This window comes from Tasmannia lanceolata, unplaced genomic scaffold, assembly GCF_043159265.1.
Source record: "Tasmannia lanceolata isolate RefF3 unplaced genomic scaffold, GAP_Taslan_0.1 ptg000026l, whole genome shotgun sequence".
NCBI classification, from domain to species: Eukaryota; Viridiplantae; Streptophyta; class Magnoliopsida; order Canellales; family Winteraceae; genus Tasmannia; species Tasmannia lanceolata.
Window position 1 is genome coordinate 2,338,940 of NW_027518703.1, and position 6,000 is coordinate 2,344,939.

The window sequence follows — 6,000 nt, forward strand, 5'->3', positions numbered from 1 at the left end:
TCGTTGCTTCTTTGTTTTATTCCCATACGTTTAATGCAAAGAAATTGGAAGGTTAGGATCATCTGATGAGAGTGGCTTTTGATGAATGCAAGGCCTAACAAAAAATGGCTTTTGAACAGATTGGTCCAACTTGTACCTCTCGCGTTGATGTGCATCCATACCTACTTTAGAAAATGTTCATTGATTTTTGTTTAAGGTTTGCCCCCTCAGCTGAAGGTTCGTCCATAGATTGAAGGGTTAGAATGATCCGATGGAGCTGATTTTTTGGGCACACCCTATCTATGTCAGGACCCATCAAATGAACGCTTTGGATCATCCAAATAATGTGGGGCCATACCCAAATCCAAAGCCAAAAAATCAGCTCCATCGGATCATCCTAACCCTTCAACCTAAGGACGAACCTTCAGCTGAGGGGGCAAACCTTAAACAAATTGAAACTACAGGGGTGCATTTGTCACTTTTTAAATTATAGGGGTGGAAGTGGATGTGTTAGAAACTAGAGGGGGTGTAAATGTAATTATCCCTAATATTTCCCAAGAGAAAAAATAACACATTATATCATGAAATATCTTTAAAAGGTTATTAAATTTATGGAAACAAAATACATAAAAAATGGGTATCGGTGGAGACTTGATTTTCACCATAATTCTTTCTACGTAAAATGGGTGTAAAATAAATTTTACTCCCATATTCACCGGAAAGCAAATTTGTTTTACTGGTCTTGTATCAGTTTCGATATCGTGGAATACGAACAGAGAAGAGAGGGTAGGCTCATTACATTAAAAGATATGGGAATGCCCATTAAGTAACTTAGCGTAAGCCCATTTTACGTTGAAAGAAACAAATCCATAGCCTCCATTTCTCTCTATGTAAGATGTAAAATGGACATATAACAAGTTTTACCAACATTTTAACTGAAAATTTGGGCATTAAATCTTATGCCTATTTTACATAAAAAGAAATACTACCGAGAAAAGCTTTCATCCTATAATAGACAACCCTTGTTTACAAGGTTTTTCTTTCGATAAACGTGTATTCCATGGGATAGTTCTATACGGTTGGGTGTTATTTCTTCAGGAAAATCGATATGAAAGAGTGTTGAATTTGATATGAAATTTGATAATCAAGAGTGTTGAGTTTGATATGAAATTTGATGAAAGTGTTGAATTTATTCTTAGTTTTGGAAACTCTAACTAGCAAAAGTGTTGAGTTTGATATGAAATTTGATGATCAAGAGTGTTGAATTTAACACTTTTTGACGTTAAGGGTGAAGTACACCTAGCCCTGTTAGTAAGGCTCAGCCTGACCACTCCTTCTGGCCATATTCTCTCCTGCGTCCCTTTGAAGTGCATTTATCAGCACCCGGAATCACTGCAAAGAAGGTGAGAGGCCAACTACTTCTTCATTCATAGCCTATTGATTCGATTGATCTCCCTTTCTTTTTCATTCGACCTGAGGAAGAAGATAAGCTATACAAAGAAAGGTTCTTTCATGCAATGCATAACGGATGGGCCACCTATGGATTCCTCTTGCTTCTTTTCTCGAAGCAGTGAGAGAAAAGGAAGGCAGAATATTTGAACATTGTAAAGTGATATTTTCATTACTCATACTTGGTATTTTCACTTGCCGGTTCTCGTAGCATCATCTCTATGTCCCCACTCTCGGCCATCTCTGTATTGTCTCTCTCAATTGCCAAACAATGTGTATTTCTCAGCAAAACAATATATAGATAAAACTCATTGGAAAACACAAAATGTCATCCAAATCATGCAAAACTACATCTTATATAAAATAGATGATTCCCCCAAACGACGGAAAAACCAATTTCAGTAAAAAAATTTCTGTGGTTTATAATTTTTATGAATTTGAAACTTGAAGCGACAAAATCAACACCCTAAGACCCTGTTTGAAGGAATCTCATTGTAGGATTTAGAGGTGAAAGATATATTTATTGCTTATTTAGAGGAATATCACTACAAATTGAAGGTCACTCGAAATAGAAGTTTTTGGAAAAGCAAGAAATTATGAAAAATATTTTCCTTTCCAAACTTTTCCAAAAAACAGTCCTACAATCCAAACAGGGCTTAAGATTTTGTCCATATAATAACGAATGTGTTGGGGAAAAATCGGGTTCGCCTGCAGCATGCTGGCACGTGGCTGGAAGCCTGCGGACGCCTAAAACTAGTTGGGCCATCTTACGGCCTTGATCAAGCATCACCAGACACTCCGCTTCGAGTAGTCCGAAGCCAGGCTCACCTCAGGCAGGTTCAAAGCTAGGTCCCGTCGAGGCCCTCATGGGCCCTCGGGGCAATCCCCGAGTACTCAGCGATCGCAAGGCGACGCATCGCTCACAGCTTGATGAATTTCTAGCTCGCCAATCCAGGAAATCGTACAACGTCCGATTTGTCATCTTTGACCCATCGTACTGCGCCAGTGCCGACGCCCATACCAGTGATCACACGGCATCACGTCACTGTCACATCGCACCCGCGAGACACAGAACCTCCGCCTATAAAAGGGAACCCTCCACTTCATTCTAGAGATAATGAAAAACCATCATTCCACCCCAGGTACGCACATTCCATTCGGACCTCCGAGCATCACCACTCTCGAGACCCCTTGTTCCGTTGCCTCTAGTTCCCTCGGAGTTCCCACTCCGAGTGTCCCTAACCTTTTGCCTGGGCGCAGGATCATTACTCTCCCACCGGCGTTGGGCCGAAGGCGGGACCCATTTCATCAGAACCTTTCTGACACTTGGACAGATTTGAGCAGCAACCGAATGTAAACTATCCCCATATGTAGAGGTGTAAACGGATCGAATTCGAATCGGATAGTGCTATATCCGAATTCGAATTCGTTTACAAAATTCAGTATCCGAATTCGCATCCGAATTCGACGGATAATTAAAATTTGTTACCGAATTCGCATCCGACAGATATTATTCGAATACGGATATTATCCGTATCCGTATATCCGGGGATTCAAATCCAAATTAATAAACAGATATCCGAATTCGAACATATCCCGTTTATCTGGATTCAAATCCAAATTCATAAACAGATATCCAAATTCGAACATATCCGAAATCATAAGCGGACATCCGAATTTGAATGTATCCGTTTATCCGGATTGAAATCCATAAACGGATATCCGAATTTAAATCCGCAAAAAATTTTTATAAGGGCAACAAACAGCTACCACCGTTTGCTTTGTTTTACTTACTCATTAGTTTAAGACGATTTTATCTTTAAACCCCGGCCCATATTTATACCCACAGCTCCACACAAGTTTTCACCTCTCTCCCGATGTGGGACTAAATTTGCAAAACAGTAGTGTTGTCTGTTGAAGATAACATAATTTTAATAACAGTAGTGTGGGCCATACCATAATTTTAATAAAGTGAGAGTGCGCCCGTATGACAGTAGTGTTGATAAGATTTTCATTTTTTTTTATTTTATAATAATTTGCTACCAAGCTTCTCCTCTTGGAAAGTAGCAATGGTGGTGCAAAGATGCGCCGATTGGCAATTCGTGCTAGCAAAAATGTAAAAACGTAATCATTACACACAAAAAAGTAAAATAGTAAAGTATAAAGTTTTAAATGAAACATTACCAATAAAATATTTAAGGTTATGACAATTACTGAAAGAAACACTTACTTAGAATAATTATTACAATCCAATAATCCAATAATCCACAAATAGATTGTGCCTAAACAATCATTCCCATACATATTATAGAATCCTCTAGATCAGAGGGTTGGGACCTAAGATTATTCTATGGAAATGATAAGTTGGGCACAACCCTATTTCCATTGTGGCCCATCAAATGGACGGTTTGGATGGACCGTACAGTACATTTTGATTAATACTGGACTATATGCTTACACCATATAAAATCCATATTTCTTGTTACCAGATGTGACTGTATGGCCAACCAATGGATGGTGTAGATCTGATAGACCCAACAAATGGACTTATTAATGAAGGGAAGGATTTTCTTCAAAAGGGAAAATGTTATCTTTCTTGTCAGTATGGGTGGGATTGCATTTGAAGCGGATATGGCTAGACATCAGTTCATAAGCACACAGACTTTGAGAAAAAGTACAGCACCTTAGTTTCTGTTAAATTTACAAAATTTTCCGGGTTACCCGCGGGTTTACCCGCACCCACCTTTTTGCTCTATAATTCTCTAGAAACTATGCCATCTTCTTTCAATCACCAGCATCCATTTGTTTTTTTCATCCTACAGGCCACATTTGTTGCTTCATAAAGAAGCCATGTCAAACTCCAAGAATGCCCTTAAAATGAGAGATTACTTCCTTTCCTACCTAAAACACTTTTTGTTTTTGTTTTTTTCTAAAAAGAAAATTTACTCTTCTTTTAGAAACAAAAGATAGTGTGTCATTACTAAAAATAAATATTAATGATATTATTAATAATAAATAAATAAAATTTACTTCTCGGATTCGGATGTTAAACGGATCGGATATACCATTTACCAGATTCGCATCCGCTAAGAGCCGGATATCTCATAAACGGATTCGGATAATATCCGCTTGAAACGGATCCGGATAATATTCGCTTTAAACGGATTCGGATGCGGACGGTAATCGAATTTTCGAATATCCATTTACACCCCTACCCATATGCAAATAATACTTGATGATCCAATGTTGGCCGTTGATCGGAATGGTTAGGACTTAGCCATTTTTGCGGTGGGACCCACCAACTTGATTGATGGATCAACCAAAGATAGATCATATCTAGCAGGGGTGCAATTTTGGTCGATATTTGGGGATTTGGGTTGAGCTTTTACCATACAATCGGGTCAGGTTTGGGTTGATTCCAATTCATTTTTTTTATCAAAAGCTCAACCCGACCCATCCAAGTTGCACGCCTAATATTTAGAAATTCCATTTCAAACGATGTATTTTTCCAAAGCTTCAACATGTTGCGCAATGTAGCTGTTTAATACTCTGTTTAAAACATTTTAAAACCAAAATCACCATTTTAGACGTATTAAATGCATTTTTGACAAACTTTTTTTTAAACTTTACTCCACTATATTTTTAAAATGACAAAATTACCCCCAAGACGGGTAACATTTGATTTTAGCTCATCTCTAGGAGCCACCATTAACTCCAAAAAGGATTAAAAGTTAACGATTTCTGTTTGGGGGGGTGGGGGGGGGTGGGGGGGGGGGGGGGGGGGGGGTGGAAATATCACTACCCATTTTTTTTTTAGGAGGGGGGGGGGGGGGGGGGGTGGAAATATCACTACCCATTTTTTTTTTAGGGAAATGTTACCAACTCTACTGTATTTTGATGATCATACTCCTCACTTAATTAAAAGTACGGTATGGCCCGTACCATAGGATGATCGAAACCGTCCATTAGATGGGCCACACCCTAAATAGGTTGTGCCCAAAAATCATTTCCATAGGTTGATCCTAACCCTCTGATCTGTAGAGGGAGGGACTGAATGATCCTAACCCTCTATAGATAGGAGGGTTAGGATCAACCTATGGAAATGATTTTTGGGGCACAGCCTATTTTGGGTGTGGCCCATCTAATGGACGGTTTGGATCATCCTATGGTGTGAGCCATACCTACTTTTAATAAAGTGAGGAGTGCGATCATCAAAATACAGTAGTGCTGATAACATTTCCCTTTTTTTAAACAATAACACAGTCAGAATTTTCCCCTCACGTTTTTGCAAGTTTTCTCATCGTTTGGTTGCCAGTAAAATTTTTGTCCTAGGAAGTTTTAGTAAAATTTTGGTCCCATCCCATGTTTGGTTGCCTTTTAGCCCTAGAATTTTTTTAATCCCACTCTTGTAATGAATGCTTGTGTGGTGAATTTTTTTAATCCCACTCTTGTAATGATTGCCTTTTCATCCCATCCCAAAGTAATCCCAGGAACCAAAATAATCCCAAGAACCAAAAATAAGCTTGAGAAGAATTTTTTTCTTCCCAACAGTTCAAGCAACCAAACTTTTCC